Raw genomic sequence first — 22,292 nt, 5'->3', positions numbered from 1 at the left:
CAGAGAATGTGTTCCAAGATCACCCAAAAGGTAGGAGGAGGTAACTTTAGGAAATTCAAAATGGCAACATAGTGATTCTGTGCAGGCCTTTTTCCATATATGGGCTTTCCTGCTAATTGATTTTTCTTGCCTCTGTAGCTTCTGTTTTTTCCAGCTTTACATATTATGTTTCTGAAGCATATGATGAATGCGATGCTGTGCAGCTGAAAGCTCACACGTCTCAAATGGCTCACTTGGCGTTCTCATACTGAACTGACTGGCTGAGTTGCAGCTCTCTGACAAGGGGAATGGTTGCTTTTCTCTCAGAACACTATAAGTCTTAAATGCAACATAAAGAAGCCTTCACCTAGCAAGATATTATACACATACATGTATATGAGTGTGTCTGTATATACACACACGTATGTGTGTGTGTGTATATATATTTTTGGAGTAAAAAGCAACTCTGTCTTCCTTTGCTTGCACTGGAAATGTTCAGTTTGTCAGGCTGACTTTTTCCCATTAGCAGTGAAATTTGGACAGGAGTCCCAGCACACCATAAGAAATCAAGCCGTGACCACATTAAACGTGAATGGCAGGGCAAGGTTATAGCATGTAACACTATGCTGTGGTGACCTGTTACAGAGTTAGAGGCTGGGAGGTGTGAGGCTGGGTCAGATAACTATTGCAAGTGAAGCACATAGTGAAGCTCAAAGCTGCTTTGGCTGTTTACTCTTTCAAGCGGCGTGTAATGAGGATTTTTTATTTTGAAAGCATATTGTGAAAACTTCAGCTGCAGGGCTTGTAGCCAACCTTCTAGAATCAAACCCAAATATTTCTTAGTTTTACCTACAAGTACACTCATGGCATATTCCTACTTATTCTGCAATGACTTGAAAAGCTTTTCTAAAACCTCATGTACAAAGTGACTGCTGATAAAGACAGAGATTGTTCAGCTGCAGTGAAATAAAGCACTGTATCACCCAACCAGTAACAGGAGCAGGTTGGTGGATCTCTCCTGTGATCAGGTCTAGAGCTGTTCTACTCAGCAGGAAGTTAGGCATTCTCTTAAAGAAGAAAAAAAGAGAGATGCCAGGGGATTTTTTACATTACCTATGAACATTGTTCCCCAAATCTTTCTTTTGTCTCTTGAAATACTGAATTGAATGCAGATGGAAAAAACATAGACACTTTTGATTTTGAGGCTTTCTTATCCATTTGTCTTTGCTTTCTTTTTTGGTAATTATTTTTAATTTCACTTATTTACTAGACTCAGTAGCCCAAGAGGTAGCACCATTTTACTCTAGATCTGAAAGGAATTTGGCTGTGTTGTAAAGCAGGCTAGGGAAGAGCCTGGTCTTTAAAAATAGACACAAGGCGCAGTGCATCAATCAGCTTCCAGGATCACACTGAAGCACAACGTGACCTTTGCTTTGTGGAGTGGCATACTTGAAGAGCACAATGAAAACTTTCAAGACAACTAGAACCAGGGCTGCAAAAGATCTGCAGCATCCCACCCTTTTACAGTGGCAAATAGTAGGTTCTAGTGAAGATCATGCACCTACACCAGCTTTGCCTCCATCTAAGACACGTGCAGGACAAGCAGGGCATCAGGCCCAGTCAGCATGGGTTTACGAAAGGCAGGTCCTGCTTGACCAACCTGATCTCCTTCTATGACCAGGTGACCCGCCTAGTGGATGAGGGAAGGGCTGTGCATGTTGTCTACCTAGACTTTAGTAAAGACTTTGACACTGTCTCTCATGGCATACTCCTTGAGAAGCTGGCAGCTCATGGCTTGGACAAGTGTACTCTTTGCTGGGTAAAAAACTGGATGGATGGACGAGCCCAGAGGGTTGTGGTGAATGGGGTGAAATCCATGGTGGGGTCTCACGAGTGGTGTTCCCCAGGGCTCGGTGTTGGGCCCTGTTCTGTTTAATATCTTTATCAATGATTTGGATGAGGGGATTGAGCGCACCCTCAGCAAGTTCGCAGATGACACCAAGTTGGGAGGCAGCGTCGATCTGCTCGAGGGTAGGAAGGCTCTACAGAGGGATCTGGACAGGCTGGATCGATGGGCCAAGGCCAACAGTATGAAGTTCAACAAGGCCAAGTGCCGGGTCCTGCACTTGGGTCACAGCAACCCCATGCAGCGCTACAGGCTTGGGGAAGAGTGGCTGGAAAGCTGCCTGGCAGAGAAAGACCTGGGGGTGCTGGTTGACAGCCGGCTGAATATGAGCCAGCAGTGTGCCCAGGTGGCCAAGGCGGCCAACAGCATCCTGGCCTGTATCAGAAATAGTGTGGCCAGCAGGAGCAGGGAGGTGATTGTTCTCCTGTACTCGGCACTGGTGAGGCCGCACCTCGAGTACTGTGTTCAGCTTTGGGCCCCTCACTACAGGAAAGACGTGGAGGTGCTGGAGCATGTCCAGAGAAGGGCAGCAAAGCTGGTGAGGGGCCTGGAGCACAAGTCTTCTGAGGAACAGCTGAGGGAGCTGGGGCTGTTTAGTCTGGAGAAGAGGAGGCTGAGGGGAGACCTTATCGCTCTCTACAACTACCTGAAAGGGGGTTGTAGTGAGGTGGGTGCTGGTCTCTTCTGTCAGGTGGCTGGAGTTAGGACAAGAGGAAATGGCCTCAAGTTGCAGCAGGGGAGGTTTAGGTTGGATATTAGGAAAAATTTCTTTGCTGAAAGGGTTGTCAGGCATTGGAACAGGCTGCCCAGGGAAGTGGTTGAGTCACCATCCCTGGAGGCATTCAAAAAGTGCGTAGACAAGGCAGTTCAGGACATGGTTTAGTGAGCATGGTTGATGGTTGGACTTGATGACCTTAAAGGTCTTTTCTAACCTAAAAGATTCTATGATTCTAAGACTGCACACCTTTGTATGGAAAATCACTTGTGAGTTATCTTTCTGTGAGGAGAGGGCAATCCAGCTTTCTCACACCTCAGTCAGTTGGGAAGTACTTCAATTTTTGTTGAAGGTATCACTGAAGCTAATAGAAGAATAACTTTTGGTATTTATAAGTTCTGGCTCACACATCGTGGGTAAGGTCCAAGTATAATTAAGATTTAGGTGTTTAAAAGGTCAGTACTACAGCCTTGCTTAATAGCATAATCCAGAGCTGTATGCTGGGCATAGGTATCAGGCAGCAGCACACTGGCCAAGGAAGCACCTCAATTTAGCATACTTGTTAGGGAGCTGTGTATTGTCCCAACAGAAGTACCACCTCTCCCTAGGGTGCAGAGCAGCAGGGAATTACTGAATGCCAGTTCTTGCAAGAACTTCTAGATTAACAGGAGTTTGGAGCACTTTCTGCATCCTAGAAGGCTTAAGATGCTGAGAACATAAGAGGTCATTTAAGGACTGCCCCAGGGTAGGCCCAGCCGCATCTGTTTCATTTCTGATTGACATTAATCCAGCCTGTTCTTAAAACCTCTGTGATGGACCACCTCCATAGTTTCCCCAAAAGCAAGCTGTTTCTGAGCTGGTTCTTAGCATTAGAAGGCTTTTCCTAACATCCAGTATGAGTCTTTCTTGCCACCAATTATGTTGTTCTCACTTTTCTTCCTATCTGCTAAGCACATTTCTTCATTTTTATACCAGCCTCTTCTGTGTGTGCAGACTGTTATCCCAGTCACCTCTTCTGCAACGCTAATTATCTCCAATTATTCAATCTTAACTTTTAAGTAAGTTGTATATTCTAGATTTTTTGGTTCCTCTTAGAGCTCTCATCTAATAGCACTCTCTCCTGTCACTTAACAACTTTCTGGAAGTTATCTGCTCATCACTGGACCTGATACTTAAGTTGAAGCCTTATCAGTGCTCAGTACCTTGTCACATGGCTGATTTATGGTTCTTTCAGTCCCTCTGGTAGGAACACTTTCACCAGGGATGCCAATGTCTGCTTTCAACATTTAATTTAAAAGCAAAGAGGATAAACTGATGCTAAGAGAAGCCAGACATTCAGCTAGCATAAACTGATTCAGCGTCTTAATGTCTATAATGTCTATACTGCCTTACGTTATCTAAGCATGGTGAACCTACCAGGTTTACAAATGCCCTGGCATTAAAATATCCAAGCCTCCTCATCTGTCTCACTACAAGTGCTGCTTTTGCCAACTGCATCTGTGTCTAAATCTAAACCTGCTTCACTGTTGTGATGGACATAAAACCCTGGTGTATGAATAATTCGTGCTTGCATAATTAATACCAATTATTTAACTAGAAGCAATTGCTGCATGAAGTATTAAAATCATATTACATCCAAATACTGCTGTATTTTTTGGTTTATGGATACTAGTATTTAAAACTCAGTAATCAAAAGATTATAATTAATGATTTCAATTCTATCAAAATGTACCAGCAGTGTATTATATTCAAAGAGCCACCAGCTCTGATCAACTCTAATATAAAAAAACTTGTCTCCCTGATTTGAGACATCACAAAATGATCATAAAGTTATCCCAATTAACAATGTAATTAAGATTTACAGGTTGCATAATTTATTTCACACATATAGCAATTGAAATTTAACTAATGAAACCTGAGTAAATAGTGCTAATTTGCAGTATTTCAGAAGAAAAAATGTTTCAGCAATCAAATTTGGATACTATCTTACATTTTTTCCTTTCTTACCATTCTTTGCTGGATTGTTATTCTGCTCCCACATTTGCAGATTTCCTGATCTTCTTTTTGGTTGTACTTGACTGTGGGGGAAGAGAACGAGGAGTTGTTTTATAGCTGAAAATCTTTAGTTGATAAATCATATTATTCCATTGTAAATTGTTCTTATTTTATCCACCATGGCCCTCAGACTTGCTGCTGCATGTTTTTATCTACACCTTGGTCATATATTAATTTAATTCATTGTACAGCAGAAATAGCATATTATATTCATGGAATTGAAAGATATAAGAGGTTTTGAGACTGATTGCTATAGTCTCATTTTTTGATAGTTTAACTTAGTTGCAGGCTCAGCTGAAGCCTTTCAAACTGGAATGGATCAAGGAATAATTATTCTTATTGCAGTATGTTTTACTGAAATCAGGCAACACACTTTTCTGTTACTACTATTTAACATTTATATAGTAGTAGCATCAGGAAGTAGAGCTCTATTGTTTTAATGATTATACTGGTTTGTTTAGCTATACTAGTAAATCCCCTGCCTTGGTATGGTGATGAGAAAAGACAACCTGGATAGATAATTATTCACAATAGAGATTAAAGGGCTTAAAATTTGGTCTGTCTGAAAGCTGACAGGGTAGATCATTCCATATCATCAAAACTGATATGAAATTGCATTGATTACTATAACTACTACATAGTCTCTCCTACCGTTATACCTAAAGTCCTTCAGTAGAATCACTCTTCTGAACACTGTGACTACACTTGCTATTTGTACTGGCTTTGTTAATAGTACACAGTGCAAGAAAACAATACCGCAGGTGTCTTTCAATATTAGGATTTACTCATCTTCACATAACTTCTGAAGCTCACACCTGACTGTGGTGGGTGGTCTGAGGAAAGACTGGCAAAACAGGTTTATTTTTGTTGTTAAAGGGGCCTTTATGCTTAAATGGAGACAGCTTACAGGATTGGGCTATCAGAGCAGAAGCTCATGACTTGCATTATGTTATATTGACAATGTCTTGGCAAATGAGAGACTGACAAATTGTTTTGCAATGAAAGCATAAATTATACAGAATATTGTGGAATGCAGACAATATAAGGAGACACCATCCAGTCTCCAAGGACTTTTATCACTTACAATATTTTTTCTAATTTCAGTGCTGATGCAGTGTTTCATTTGGGGAAGTGGGTTTTTTTCCTTCTGCCTCATACAAAGCACCCACCAATACTCTGAGACCCACACCACTTGTGCTTGTCAAGTGAAGTAAAGAAAATGCAGGGTGCTGTGTTCCAAAGGCTAGAAGCTTGCTTAGGGGCGAAGCTCAAAGACTGAAAGATTGATCCTGCAAAAAGAATTGCATGGTAGGTATTCAAAGAGGTAATTTCAAGGAAGATTCAGGTTAAACTTTAGGTAAAGGTCTCTAGAAGTGAAGATGGGTACTTTTTATCAGGGAAGTTGTGGAATGCCCATCATGGTCTTAACAAAAAAAAATAAAATTAAAAATAATAAATAAAATAAAAATAAAATCTCCCACAAAACACAATCATCATTAAGCTAAAAGCAAAGGCAACATGTAGATTTGACTCTTTACTGATGATTCACCAGAGGACCTCTCACAGCCCTTTCCAATGCTGCTTTCGGGGTCAGTCTTGAACTGGTGCTCAATTCCTTGCATTTGAGTGGACTACACAGGGCTGTCCATTGGTACTGATTTGTGTTCACCTCACTTTGGTAGGAATGGGGCTTTAACTACTTGACGGTCCTGATACTCAGCAATACCCTGTCAATCTTGTGTTTATTAAAATTTCAGACAAAGTAATGTCTTTCAAATACACTTAGAGATGATAGATTATAAAAAAAATAAATTATTAGACATTGCCAAGTTTCAAAGTTCAGCTGTTCTGGAATGATGTGTTTAAAAAGACTAAGTGTGTGGCACCAGTTTACTGTGCAGAGAAAGATGAATTTTTTCAACGTCTGTCTTTCAAAAACAAGCAGAGAACAGGAAAAATGTTTTTTCTTTAGCTTGTTAGAAGCAGTAATTAAATAAGCTTTCAACTAAGATAACATATGGAAAACTCTGATTCTAAAGAGAAAATAAATCTAGAAAGGTATGAATTAGTAAAAAGGGAGATAAAGATGAAAGTAGCCTTATAAGTAAATGTTATAATATAAAACACAGTAACATAATACTATTCTTTCTGTCATATTTTTATACGGTAGTAAAGCCTTATTACCTATTTTTCGTGGCCTACTCTTTCATGGGTTCTTCAGTATTCCCTGCTGCAATAAGCAGTCATCCGAAATACCTGTGGGACTGGCCTCTCCCAAGACACCCACTGTGGGTTGTTCCCTAACTACTGATTTCTAGTATTTTAATGGCACAAAGAATTCTGTGTTTTGACATGGAAATCCTTATCACTCTAAAAATGAATTACAGTATTCATCCAATCATAAAATGACATTATGAAAGCAGCTCTTTTGCTGATGTGGTGACTATAGAGTTGCTTGACATTATTCTGGTAACACAATTTGACTGGATATGTGTTTTGACATCCAGGAAAGAGGGACACTGATGGAAACTGATGGACCCAATGTCAAAAGAAGAAAAACTGGCTGCAGGAGGACACCCAGAAAATTAATAGATGGATTGTAAAAAACGCCCATCCCCAAAGGGCAAAGCCAATAGACAGAGGACTGAAAAACAGAAAGAAAAGGCAAAGACAAACCAATTTTTGTATTACTTTCTTATGAAAATAACAAAGAGGTACTGAGGGGAATTTCAGAGCTCAGTAGATGCAGGCTGAAGAGTAGTCAGTTTTAACCTGAATAGTTGACATTCAATATTCATATTTCTGTTTCTGCCACAGTCTTCAAAAATAACTGTGTTGATATGTGGAGCACCTCATTATTAAGCATCCTTTATCTTGTTCACACTTTTAGTTCTTTTCTTAATTTCCACCATAAACATTTTCAAGAATACTGTGAACAAAATGCCATCCTCAGGAGGTAGCATTTGTAGACATTTTTTGTTGTGGACATCTCATTGCAGAAGCCAAGACCTTTTCTTACTTTCCTCAAGAGCCTTTGTAAACACTTCTGCTTTCACATTTATAAAGTGGGCTTTATGTAAAATCTCCCAAGTCTCCAAGATAAAAAAAAAAAATCTGGTTTTGGAATCAGCTAGAAACATACCCTTTCACATATTTTGTCCATTCTAAACTGAGCATTTTTACGTATCATAGATTGGTCACTTTTCCCTGTCATTGAGTGATAGTATGTCATAGGTAAAGGACTTATGGCAGGCCTTAAGGCAGAACTGTGTTATATAATGCAGTGACAAGAATTCAGTATTAGCACAGTCAACAAACTCCTCTTCTCCAAGTAAATGATAACATTTACATATTTTGCCACCTGCTGACATCACGTCTTCATTTGCACTGACTCCAGTATCAGACTATTTCTAAAGGTAGTCAGAAAGACTTCATTAGTCTGATGGTTTTGAGCAGTCTGTGAAGTCCCTAAGCAGCACATTTTGGAAGATGGTAAACTGGTGTAGCTAATATCATTATATACTTACTGTTTTCTTATATCCTTCTGTAGGCTTTTACTGTTGGCCACTGTTGGATGCAGGATACATATTGCCAAAATGGATCTTTGGCTTGCTCCAGAATGGCCATTCCTATTGTTCTATGCAATAAAACCCCTATGAACAAAACTCAATCAGTCAGTCATCCAAACTACTAAATAACAAGACACAATTTTGTTAACAAGAAATGATCCTGAAATCAAAATACTGAAAATCAGCAAAAAGGAAAAAAGTTTTTGTCAAACTGACTTGGCTCCATTTTCCTTAGTTCTTGGCTAGAACATTTCCATTGATAGAGTTGCTAAGTGCATTCTATTTACAAATATAAACACTTGATTTTGATCAGCAAAAATGCATCAGCACACTTGAACAGTGTCAATGATGACATAATTACACTCACAATTTCCTCTCTGTAATGATTTCTAAATGTCAGCAGTCATTTTTTGTCTAATTGTAGCCTGCATGTCAGCACTTCCTCTTAAAACAGCATGTTCCTCTCTGCTGGAATTTCACACCTCCACTCACTCACTCACTTACTTCACCAGTGAAGATAATGAAGATGATACAGGGCTCCAGGATATTTTCACCCCTGTGCTGTTTTACCATTTAACATCAAGCAGGCAGAATGAGGACTAGGTTGGTTTTTGTTTCTTTTTAAAGAAGTACAGAGTTTGATCAGTTAGGGTCTAAATAATTATTTGATTTTAATGAACAAATCAAAAAGTAGTCTTCGTTTTTCTGGCCCCCTGCTGGTACTTTACTCATAACCTGTTTAAAAGCATGGGCTCGTGATAAAAATATTCTCACACATCTATACTGTAAACCCACTCACTAGAAGAGAAGGCTTACCCTGCAATGCCAGAGAGTCTCTTCATCTGTTCAGTGTTTAACATGGTGCAAAAGCAGGTGACCCTTTCTCTGCAAAGGCAGCCTGTTTAGAGATGTTATCACTACCATCTCATGTTATGACCTAGAAAGTGACTTTTGAAATGCTGTTTTGCATGATTCCAGGCCTCCAGAGCCCACAGCATAATGAATAGGTGCATCTGGAGTTCATCTCAGAGCTCTCTTCCTCTTTCCATAGATCACAGACCACATCATCAAGTGTATGGAAGTGTATCACTTGTGCAATGAACTGGAAGCTCTACATTGAGGTTAGCAGCAAACATTTTCTACTCATCTGAACATACACTGGAATTGGAAACAGGGTCCAAAGAGGCCTCCTTCAATCCAATTTGCTTACAACTCATCTTCAGCTCTCTGTTGATGCTTAACTCTAGGGTTTAGGAGATAAAGCTTATAAATTACTGGCCCATTTAGCATCCAAATAGGTGAAGAGCTGTAAAGAATGCACACTGTGAAATCAAATCATGAAATAATGTTGAGATGTCTGATTAAAAAAGAATACAATTGAGTATCTCTGATTACAAATACACACATCCACACAGAGACATATCAACCCTCCTTACATGTCTGAATGGGTCCCCAAAAGATAGATGAATGAGTGAATAAATTAATAAATTGAATAAACAATGTGCAGGTGGGGGGTCAGAGTGTGTTTTCTAAAGCCAATGATAACATTTATTACGTGTCTCTGTGACAATACCACCACATGTGACACATACACACACACAACTGTATATGTGGACATAGGTACACAGGTGATCATGCGTATATTCATAGAACACAAACACTAACCTGGTTCTTTTTGTGGTTTATGCTGCATTTTGTGTCCTACACTTTGAATTTTCCTTTTTGACTAAATTAGTGCCCCAGAAATTTTCTGGAGCTGTTGGTAAGGGCAAGACTTTTTTTGCCAATCGCATCCTATGCACTTACGAGAGGTATGACTGAGTAGAGACAATATGAAAAGAGATGCTTCTGGCTCACCCCAGTGCAGAGGGATGTCCCCCAAGGACCATTTCATTAAGGAAACAAAGCAAACCAAAGAAACCATCAGCCCAGCAATCAAAAGGAAAAGAAACCAAAGTCTTTGAATACTTCTAGGAGAATATGAGCACTAAAGCCAGAGGAAGACCTGCCATGGGGAACACAGTGGATGCAGCTAGCTTGCCTGTGTCCACCCTTGAGAGAACAGGAGTCAAGACCTAGAAATACTAAAAGCTGAAAGACTATGCAAGAGCTGAACATCGAATACAGAGACACTGGTCTAGAACTTGCCTTCCCCCCTACGCTTTCCTTTCCCATTTTTATACCAAAAAGAAAAGTAGGAGATATTAAAATTAATTCTAAATTGGATGTAATATGCTCATAGGGAAGAAGTCAGCTATACTGTAACTTTACCAAAAAGCTTCCTTTCCCTACGATCAGGCTCCACTTCTATATACTGCACTACAAAAAAAGATCAACACCTCCTTGCCACATTGCTCAGCTAACACTAAATTGAGAAAAGGGAAAGCAAAGAGAGAGCCATTCCTGGAGTATTATGCTGTTCCAGGTGGCTTGTTGGAGGCAGTGAAAAGGATTTTCTTAAAGCTAATAAGGTAAAGAAGCTACTTTGAAGAGCAGGTTCATCTGTTTCCATAGAAAAGCAAAAAGGACTTGCTTGTCAGTTTGACTCTTTGCGTATACCTGCAGAGGACAATGCAAACACCACACAGAGTTACCTGAGACAATTCTCAATTACCCTGGGTAGGAGGTTTTGGGTTTATTATTGAGTCTAGGTATTTTGGTTTGAACCTTAAACTTTTTAATGAACTACAAAAGGCACAATGCCTTTCGTCCCCCCTGCAACATTTGAACATGAGGAAATTTTCATAAGGAAAGGGGAAATGGAGTTTTCCATTTCAATGGACCAAAAGTATTGGATTATTGATGTTACACATAGGAATTAAGTTTATATTTTACAACATTACAATCAAGCATTCCTATAGCTTCAGACAAATAAATAAATGCTGCTGAAAGAATGACATGTTGTTCATTTAGTGTCTAATGGTGGTAGGTTCAGCCTGTAGGAGTACAGAAACATTCCCTATACCAACTGAAACAGGTTTATAGCTTTTTAAAATAAGACTGTTATGGACCATGCTGTCTGGCAGACTATTCATGACTCGGTCAATTCATACAAGGCATTGACTTCTGCTGCATCTGAAGGTGCCTGACATCTCTTAAAATCATGCCAGAAGTATTTCAATTGGCCTCTCAGAAAATGATGCACATTAAATTAGAGACCACATCTGAAAACTTCAGTTGAGTTGCTTCATATGAACTTGAATTGAACCTCAACCTTACAAAACAGAGCATATTAAAACATAAAGACAGCTGAATGGTAACCATGACAACAGTACTTCCAAAAAAACCATAACTATAGCCAACACTTATATATACCGTGAGGGATAACACATTATTTTTTACACTTATTAACATCAGTTCATGCTGTGTACATTACTTTTCAACAGCAAAACTGTAAGCTATGCAAGTCTTTCCAGGTACCCTATTAATTTATCTTTGATTTTTTTTGCTACTCTGACAAGGTCCATACAAAATGAAGTTGGTCAAAATGTTCCAAGGTTTAGATTTGGATACCATATGGTCTCAAAATATTCTCTCAGTTTTAAAAGTCTTTCTCTTGGTAAAATTTGGTGCTGCAACCATAGGCTGTGTTCCATTGAGCCATAATATTGGTTATAACATTTTTACTTGGTTTTTTTTAATTGTGACAAAAAGTGTGACATTTTTTCATTGATTTATTTTAGGAAGAGGGCTACCAATTTTTTTGAATAGCTTGTTATATTAAATGAGACTTTATTCTAGCTAGATGTCTGTTATTTTTCAGTCCTTAGACTAAAGGACCATTCTTTAGTTTGGACCTTTGTCAGCACTGAAGTAAAAACATTTTATGCCTCATTTTTTACAACCCATTTCACCCCAACCAGGGTGCATTTTTAATCCCCTTTTCTCTAAGTTGAGAAATACAGCCCTTTCCATTACTTTGGACAGAAATATGTTTAGTTTATTTTGAAATACTCTGCCAAGGGGCATTTTCCTAAATGAGGATTTTCTAATCTTTAATTAGTATCACAAATACTTTTGCTGCCTGCACAATCCTCCAGTGAAAGGTTGTATAGAGTGAGTGACTAAATTCTGCATGTCCTGTGGGAGTATGTGAGGAGCTACACACTCCCCTTTCACACAGTAAACAAAAGCCAAATTCTTGCTCCCCCCCCCCCCGGTCTGAAATGCTAAAGCTATAGGTGCAATACTGAGGGCTGAATACTGATGATCAGGCCTTCTTGGGTGGCATCAGGGTAAGGGTTGATGTAGCTCTGTAATTCATCTGCTGTCTTTTTGTTTGCTATTACATTGCTTTTCTGGCCTCTTATATATTTACTTAGTAGCACAGATAGATACAGTGTTTACTATTTCTTTGGAGATCTAATGGATTGCAAATACAACGTCCTTTCCCCTAGCAAGACTGGAGCATAAATTGTTCAGGTACTATCAACAAGAAGCGCTACACATATATGTAATTCTTATGTATTTTTTTTGTGTATATATATTTTTATATATATATAAAAAATGTAGTCCACTACCAATGCGCCTCAGTCCGTTAACTAGTCTGACGTATGTCTTTGGGATCAGCCACTTTTATTATATAGCACATTTAAGTGATAGGTCAGGCAGCTTTAGAGTGCAAAAAATCTCTACTTTTGTGCTAGTAATGCATATCATTCTTAGGTCCTCTGTTACAAGCTATGTTAAAGTCTCCCTAACTAGATCTGCAATCATACATTTTAATCCACTGTACGCTTTGGGAACTAGACCTGGCTTGCATCTGGCATCAATAGCTGTGCTTGCAGTTTCAGAATAGTGATTTAACTGAGGCTTACTCATCCTGCAGAGAGAAACCTTAAATGTGATCTGGTATTTAATTTCTCTTGATGTCCTGGTTTCAGCTGGGATAGAGTTAACTGTCTTCCTAGTAGCTGGTACAGTGCTATGTTTTGAGTTCAATATGTGAAGAATGTTGATACACTGATGTTTTCAGTTGTTGCTAAGTAGTGTTTAGACTAATGTCAAGGATTTTTCAGCTTCTCATGCCCAGCCAGTGAGAAAGCTGGAGGGGCACAAGAAGTTGGCACAGGACACAGCCAGGGCACCTGACCCAAACTGGCCAACGGTGTATTCCATACCATGTGACGTCCCATCTAGTATAGGAACGGGGAAGGGGGGGCAGGGATTCGCCGCTCGGGGACTGGTTGGGTGTCAGTCGGCAGGTGGTGAGCAATTGCACTGCGCATCATTTGTACATTCCAATCCTTTCATTATTTCTGTTGTCATTTTATTAGTGTTATCATTATCATTATTAGTTTCTTCTTTTTCTGTTCTATTAAACCATTCTTATCTCAACCCACGGGTTTTGCTTCTTTTCCTGATTTTCTCCCCCATCCCACTGGGTGGGGGGGAGTGAGTGAGCGGCTGCGTGGTGTTTAGTTGCTGGCTGGGGTTAAACCACGACACTTGACTTCCCCTATCTAGAGAACCTGGTTGGCTTCTCCCAGGCTAAAGCCAGAGTGTAAGATAACACGTAAGTAGTATGGCTAAAAAGGGTGCCAGGATTTGACTGTAAACTGCTGCCCAAATTAGCGAAATTGTATAGATGCTACTATAACAAATTGCCTAAGGTTGTAAAGAGACTTGCAAAACTTGAATTTGTACAGCTTTCCTGACCTTAAACGCAGGAGTCCATTTCTTGCCTTTTCAAAATAAAGAGCTTGAAAAAGGAAACTTTCCTTGCCCATTCCACTTACCTATTCCAGGGTATGTGTAGTTTAGGTTGGATTAATCTCAGATAAAGGACTGACATATGGGCAGCAGTTGTTAGGTGTATGAGTGACAGCTGAACTGATGGCAGCATCTGCCTTTTATTGATTTTTTTTTCAGTGTAAATTATCCTTTCCTTAGTGTGTGGAACCCTGTTCTACTTTGGGGACAGCCGGAATATATAACCCAGTAAATCCTATTTCCATCTGGATGCCCCCCTCCTTTCTTTATCTGGCACTTATTGCATGAATGCTACTATAAAGTTACCATGAGACTGCACTAAGGGCACAAATGCACCTCATTAATTGTTCTAGCAATGAGAAATTAAAGAGCAGCGACACCCTGGAGGCTTTAATGGACAGAAGAATCATGGCATGAGCAATAAAAACCTGTCAAGCTGTCCTCTTGGTGTGACCCTCCCTGTGGCTTTTCATTCAGTCTGGGCACTGGCCTTGGGCTCTCTCTGGACATGTACTACCGTGATGGCAACAGTTTGTGCCTGCTGCTGGCACCGTGTATCCTGCAATCAGCTTCTGTAACCAAAGCCTATTCAAGCCGTTGGGCAGAAGTCCAGCCTGGAATTGGCCATAGCATTGCTACATCTTTGGGTGTCACCAACACTAATTGAAACAGCAAGCAAGGCCCTTTCATAGCTATCTAGTACCATCATACCCCTTCCATCTTAAATGCAGTTGGCCCAAGAAAACTTGACATTAAAAGCAATGTTAGCTAGGATTTGCGTTGCTGTGATGCTGTGAAATCTTTAGTGAAATAGGATACATAGAAACAGCAGCACATGCTAAGTTACCCTCTCTCTTCCCAAGCAAGACAATACCGCCACATTGCACAGAAAAAAACTAAGAGTTACCAGCCCAGTTGTGGAAGGTATCACCATCTGTGGCTCTGTGCCTGTGCTGGTCTGGGCACAGTGCCACACTGATGTGTCTAGGATCCACACTAGCTGGGTTAGGGCAAAATCCAAGCTCTCTGCAGTAAGATTTAAATTCTGGTTTGTAGAGAACAGGGAGAAGAGAGGTTCCTTGTCTTACAGGTCCTCTGTGAAAAGTTACTGCTTCCCCAACTGCTTAGGGTCTTTAGGAGACATGCAACAAACTGATTTCTCCAGTAAATGGGGAAAACACATCCTTTACTGCTGCAGAGGTTCCTAAATGAAGCACAGCTGGATGGCTGCCAGAAAAGCCTTAGTATAGTAGTTGGCTAGGGAACAAGGATGCCCTGGCAACCAAGCGTTAGTGAGGATGCTGCATAATCTTTAACAAACTGTTGTGAGCTAAGGCTGAGGGTGGAGGAGGGGGGGTCTGCTTCCCAGAGATTTACATACTAGCTGCTGCAGAGGAGAAGGTGAGCACTCTCCATCGATGGAGAGCAATGCTGGAGTGATGGAGCCTTAGATGTTTAAAGCTAAAGAGCCTTCAACAATTTTGCAGGTGTACTTACACCTTCTTGTATCTGCTTGAAGCTACAAAATGCAACAAGGTGCCTCACCATCACAGGATAGAAGATCTAAGGGAAGATCATGCAGACTCCTTTTGAAAATAACAAAAATTAAAGCTTACAGAGAGAAAGGGGAAAAAGCTGGGTTATGAACTGTAATTGCTTTAGACTGCACCAACGTCTGTTTGATCCCTGATTTACTTTTGTAGCTTCAGTCTCTTCCTTTGTGTATGTAAGCATGCATCAGTGCACTAGTAGTTAAGTAATAGTTATAGGTTTATCATAGGTACTGATAGTTGCTCTTGCTTTCCTAAAAAGCTAGATCAGGTCACTTGTATGCTGAGGAAGCAAGGTAAGTTCTCTTCAGACAATCACTACACATCATTTGATGACCCCACCCTAGGGTCCCTAGGATAAAGGTTTTAATGCTTTCATAAACCTAAACTTCTGAGGAAGACAGTAGGGGACAGACCATTGTCTTAAATAAACCTGCAGAATACCACTGCTGTTGCAGCTATTAACTGAGGCCTTGTGAGCATGTTCATGAATTCTGCCTACTAATGACAGCCCAAAATCTACACCGGCTCTTTTTGAGGTACAGGTGAGGACTAGTGATTTCCACCACCCTGCACATGCATTCAGCTGGAGGTTCCTCTTCCAAACTTCTGTGCAATAGGAACGGCCACTGCTAAAGAGCAGATGTGCTTAACATCACAAGAAGCTGCAGTTTATTGAGCAGTGGAATAAACTTGGGGGCAGATCTCATGTATTTCACAAAGATGGTGCAAATATTATTTCATAGTATTAGTTAATATTTATGAAGTATTTTAAATTCCCAGAGGAATCATTATAAAGTTGCTATAGATATTGTTATTGCTATAACCGACAGGAACAATATTGTGTTTATAACCTACACAAATGCTAATATTGTTTTGTTTTTTAAGAGTACTTACGTGTTTTATAGAATTTCTTGTGTATTCTTCTATGTGTCCTCTGATCTACAGGAACTTTATAACAATATGAAACCTTGACGTTTTGGGATTGGTTTTTCCTGTCTTTTTTTCATGCAGACTTCTATGAAGGGTTTCCTAATCGTACATGTGTATGTTTGAATTAAACCCTTTAATGCTAGGGGAGATCAGTTTGACATGGAATTCAACTGCTGCTGGTTTTGTACAGAGAAAAGGCCTGTTGGATTTAAAAGTGTTTGAGTATATCTGGTTGACTGAACTGTTTCCTCAAGGAAGTATTCATTCAGTCAATGTCCTGAAGGGTTAAGAAAACAGAAACCCATAGTTTTACTCATTTGTTGTTATGTACATTGCCAAGGGAGTTGTAGCTGGAATGTTTAAATATGTTGTTTCTCCCCAAACCCACAGGAGTGGAGCTTGAGTGTCTTGGTGTGCCCTAATCCTTGCAATTAGCTTCTGTGAGGTGGGGGGGCTTATAGGGCTGAATCAGACTAAATACTTGCTAGTGACACTACATAACATTCCCACCATGCTGGATGGAGTGAGTTTAGCATCATACTCATTAATTATGTGAATCACAACTAAAAGCAGAAAAGGGAGTATACTAAAAGCCTCCCTTATTGCTTCTCCCCAAACCCCATGGACTTCTTTTAGTAATACACATTATAGAAACTAATGATCTCCAAGGAGCTCTCCTTAAGACTTGGGTAAGAGAAATCATGAGGTTGATTGATCTTGACTCAGATCTTTAGTATCTGTATTCTCTTGCCTCACATGCGATTTAACTTAGCTTTACTGCTGTAAAACTGGAGGAAGTTCTATTGAAACTGACTGTTTCAACAGAGGAGGCAAATTTAGGCTTGTTTCAATTCTAATAGTTAGGCTCTTGCACTGCAAACAGATCTGCCTGCAGAAAGTCTAATCAAGCACTCCTCATTGCCAGATCAATTGCTGTAAGAAAAATATATATATACATATATCTGTAGAGGTCAACTGTGACTTAGATCTTTCAAGAAGCTGGGAAAAACAACAAGGTCCAAGCCCTCCCAAAGCCTTCCATCATGCCGTAACTCTCAAACGCTGGGCCTGTTCTACCACCCTGCTTTTTTCATGAGCAGCTGGCAGCAGCCAGCTGAGTCAAAACTAGCTGAGAGCACTAAACCCCTGGTTGAGTCAAACTTTTTTCCAAGCATAAACTGACCCACACTTTGACTGATTTATCTATTTCTTCTGGTACATGGGAGGATCTGTATTCAGCAGAATGCTTTTAGATTTGCATTTGTACCTCCTCCTATCACTTAACATAAGCTTTTTAATACAGTCCAAGATAACTCTGTCTTAATATAATTTGAGCCAATTCTTGTTCCAATGGACATGGAAAACACAGATTACCTCCTTCTTTGCAGCTGCCCTTCAAGCGCTTGAAATCCCAATGCTTTCCCAAGACATGGTTTCTAAACACCTGATGATTCTTGTTGCCTTCTATGGCTCCTAAGCAGGACCCACATCTTGAGCTATGACTCCTGAGACAGATAAAGGTCTCATCTTGTCAGTGCTGGGGCAGGTTACACACATTTTATCCATGAAAGTCCTGTGTATACATCCTACTGTGAAGTTTCCTTTTTTGTTCCTGCCTCAGCATGAAACCACTGACCAACAGGGTTGCTTTCTACATCCAGATAAAACAGTAAGCTTACTCTTCAGCATGTCCTGGGGTCCTCATCCTCCAGTTGTCCAAACTGTGAGTCATCTGAACTGCAAAACGAGGAAAGAGACTGATTCACACTCGGCGCAATGATCTCAAAACCTCTTTCAAGCTCTTAGATTCATAAAAGTTAGGAAACCAGACCCATAGGATCAGTGATAGTAAAATCCTGGGGATTCAGTACTTCCATCAGTGGTCAGTGGCCAAGTGTCCTATTTCCACTATGGTCAGAACAAGCAGACAGTCCTGAAGCTCGCTTGGGCATGCTGACAGCTCATGTTTCCCAGCTGTGGTGAATCTGATGATTTAAAATAAAAGAACAAAGAACTAAAGGCCAGATCTCGATCAATGATTTCTGTGGCTCTTTTACTCCATGTCTTTTGATACTGTGATGCAAAGAAGGGCAACTCACAAAACTGCATTTTTTGGTTTATTCTATTACCTATTTTTGTGCTTCATGAAACTCCTGCACAGGTTAGTTTGACCAGGCATTTCTGCACACTTCTGAAAGCGTAAGGTAGGGCTGGACCAAGGTGCATGAATGACTGAGCTGAACATGGCTTGCCTGCAATCTCCTTGGCTTAGGTTTGTACTTCATCACCCAGATTTATCTAAGTTTTTATTTAAAACAGTCTCTAAGAAGTCTCTTTAGATATCTAAAGTCTTCTAAAGTGAACACAAAACAGAAGCTCTGATATGAGCCGAGTCTGCTATGTAAAAGAGAACTTATAAAAAGCAGAGGGAAAGTGTAACCAAAGCCCCGCACTCCTCAGAAGAGTTCATCCTGCAATGGGTGCTAAACTCCAGAGCCCTAATGATACACAGGGCACTCCTTATGTCTTTCTTTTTCTTGCCATTTGCAGCCACAAGGTAAGGATGAGCAAAAATCTGCCTTTTTCCTTTTATTAGGTACAGGAAACTCTTGTGTTTTGGCAGTGCTTCTTTTTGTCATTCACAAAGTTTGTTTTTCTCTTGAGTTTTTTGGGAGCTTTTTATTTCCTGTCAGAGTGCGGAGGAGAAAGCCGTTCTCGTCTGTAAGTTATGTGCCCCTTACAGTGCCCCTTAGTTACACAGCACAAGGAAAAGAGAAACAGAATCCATGGCATCGTGCAGAAATGCTGCACTATATAGTTTGCCCTGGTTAAACATTCCCAGAAAGGGAATAACACAACGCTGTGGAGCTCTTGAATATCTTTTGGCCATTGTGCTACAGAGGATGCAGGCATTTAGGGTTAAACTGAAACAGCGCTGTATTCTGGGCAAATTGGTTTTCAGATCTGAGCTACGTAGATGAGAATTATTTCCTGTTTGTATTACTACAACACTATCTCCTCCATACCTGAAATAACTGGCATCTGGAGCCTTGAAAAGCAACACTTTGCAGCTATGAGAGAATTTCAGTTTGATTTAGCCACGTGCCCCAATCTTCACCTACCTTTTTTGATCTTTGTCCAAACAACTTAATGTATGCCTATGAAATAATGCTGAAAGTCTGGTAGGTACAGATTTTTTGTAGTCTGTCATTTTTTTTTCCTTGTGTTCCAGATATTGAAGGACATGTCAAACTGCTGGAAAGGAAAAAATGGTAATTTAATCCCATTTTTCAAACCCTGAAAGAGGGAAGCATTGCATTTTTGGATCAAGTTTGGTATGGTCTCACTTTCTTCTCAGCACCCATCTTTAACTCACTTTGTCTTACTCTAAAATGTTTTGGTGAGGGAAGCTGAGCACTGAATCTAGCCAGCTCCTTACAGCTGCTGTGGTTTTCTGAATTATACCTCAGTGCATTCATGGCTAGTGGTCCCTAATCTAATGACAGAATGGATCAAACTACTGGATCTAAATAGCAGCTTACATGAAATTTGAATGTGCATCTGTAGTTTGTCACTCGTGTCAGCTGCTTTTTCTTTGCTGCTAATAGTTGAACCTTGCGCATTCCCATGCATATGCTTTAAAGACGCACCTTCAAAATCAAACGCTTTATTTGCTCATAGCTATACTTCTCCTTTAAAGCATCATGGAGTCTTTAAAGTTGCAAGGGCCTTTCAAAACTAACATGCCTATCACAGGCAAAGTCCATGTAAAATGCTGGATGGCAGAGCAGGTTTTGGATGTGCATCAAATTATCTGCAACTGGGAGACAATGGAATTTTAACAGTGTAAACAAGAAAAAAATAAAAAAGCCCTATCCATTAAAAGTGCACATTAGAACTACATGGTAGCAGAGAACATGTTACCACAGCAAATGTACTATTAGTTAACAGAAAAGCCCTTTTCTGATTTGTAAGTAATATTATTGTAAACTATTAATTATGGTTTATCTGCTGTTCTGGCAATTAATAACTTTCTTTCTATTGTGTTCAATTAATTAGTTATTGGAAATAACACAGAGGCAAGCATTTGTACAATGAAATCAAACCTTTCGGCACAGTCAGATGCTGGGGTTGCTGGCATACATCTTCCCTTTCTGCCAGGCTGTAGCTATGTAGAACAACCACCACAGAAGAACCCATGGCTAACCAGCCCCTGCATTTTTACACTAGGATTTGTTCAGTTGATATAAAACGGTAACTCAGGCAGTCCAAGGCAACACTACAGGGGGCCTCTATAGGGGGAAACACAGACCCTAAACATGCTCCCCAGAGCCCCCCCGATCAAGTTCAAAGAATGCAGTTTTAACCATCCCTAAGATGAAAACCCCACCAACTTTTACAGAGGCCACCGTCTGCTCACAAAACCTAGTCCCTTCCCTGCAGGCATTCAGGATCCTTTGAAATGGAAAATTTATGCTGTACTGAAATAGTTCATACTATAATAAACAACTAGTGCCATCATTCTGCTGGTATTCAGAGTGCAATTAAGCCTGAACCTCATGCGAGTACTCCACTTCAGGTGGGCAGGTGGTGGTGGTGGGAGGACAGGCAGCTCACCCCCATATAGTCTTTCCTAATGCAGCAGGTTTTACTACTTGCGCTGCCCCCGCCCCGTGAAAAACCCCTTCTCCCCCCCACATTTACATGGGGCATGGGGGTTTGTGGGTGATTATATAACTTACAGGTCAATTTGTTGTTTGGGCAGAAGCGCTGCAAGAATGTGGTATGTTGGCCGAAGCTGTTTGTTTGCTTAAGTTCTCAGAGTTCAATGAGGTCATTTTCTCATCTTCCCTGTGTTTTCTGTATTTTCCACAGACCTGCCAGCCTCAAACAACACCCTCTTTCTTCGCATTAGAAATGGAAACACGTCCTCTGCAGGAATTTTCCACTTAATAGCTCCTGCTTTCCTACCGGGGGCCTCAGTGCACCACCACTGCAATGCTGTATTTCTTTCCACTGCAGTTTGACATTTTGCAGCCAGAACAACGAGCAGCATTCACTCCATCCTGATTTTTGAAAAACATATCTCTATAGGCACACAGAATGCACCCAGTGCAGCAATCACCTGGGGGAAATGGCAAAGGTATTTAAACATCATTACATGTCACTAAGGATATGACATTGTCTAGTAATAATGATCTTTTATACAGTCGCTTTTCCTTACTCCCCCCATTCCTCCCGCCCCAGCCCTTTGTACACATACACGCAGACACCAAAGCCTCTGCCCTGCTCTCCCATTACCAGCCAGTCTCACGTTCTACACTCGATTGCCATTGTTTGCCTTTGTGAATTATTTCCTTTGCATAATATTTGCAAACTGTGTATCAGGTCCTGACACTGTGAAGAGCAGAAATGCAGATTGCAGATAATATGAGCAGTAAACAAGGAGACTGCTTTAAAATGCGCAGAGTGACCTGTCTGAACGCAGCAATATTTACAAACTGTTTACTGCTGAGATGCAATGATGTCGTCTGAAATGCAGCAGCCTGAAGATTGGAGCAAAATGGGATCTCACACTTGGTCAAGCACAACCTGTAATTTTTTTATTTGTTGTTTGGGTTCTGCTTTTTTTAAAGTTAGAGCTGTATTATAAATTAGTAAAAGCTAATTTCCAAAAATTGCTGTGTATGTGAAGTATTTTTTAATTCCTTTACAGGAAGATAAATGTATAGAAGTAAACATTGTTTATTGCTAGAAGGAAGGTTTCCCCTGTCTGCGCAGTGGTAGAGTCTCAGACAGCAAGGTCCCAGTAGGTCAGACTGGCACATTGAATTGCGTATCAAATGAAACTGGTATTCTGGAAAAAGGGTGGA

The 22,292-nt window shown here is 40.3% G+C and overlaps 1 long non-coding RNA gene across 1 annotated transcript; it reads left to right on the top strand.

Moving 5' to 3' along the window:
* The first annotated feature begins 5,637 nt into the window (after window positions 1–5,637).
* LOC128148939 (uncharacterized) lies at window positions 5,638–22,070 on the top strand. Its single transcript, XR_008237469.1, has 3 exons — window positions 5,638–5,963; window positions 19,652–19,691; window positions 21,295–22,070. It is a non-coding gene; the product is annotated as an uncharacterized LOC128148939 (long non-coding RNA).
* Window positions 22,071–22,292: the final 222 nt, after the last annotated feature.

This window comes from Harpia harpyja, chromosome 12, assembly GCF_026419915.1.
Source record: "Harpia harpyja isolate bHarHar1 chromosome 12, bHarHar1 primary haplotype, whole genome shotgun sequence".
Classification (NCBI taxonomy): domain Eukaryota; kingdom Metazoa; phylum Chordata; class Aves; order Accipitriformes; family Accipitridae; genus Harpia; species Harpia harpyja.
This window is presented reverse-complemented; position numbering and strand designations above follow the sequence as displayed.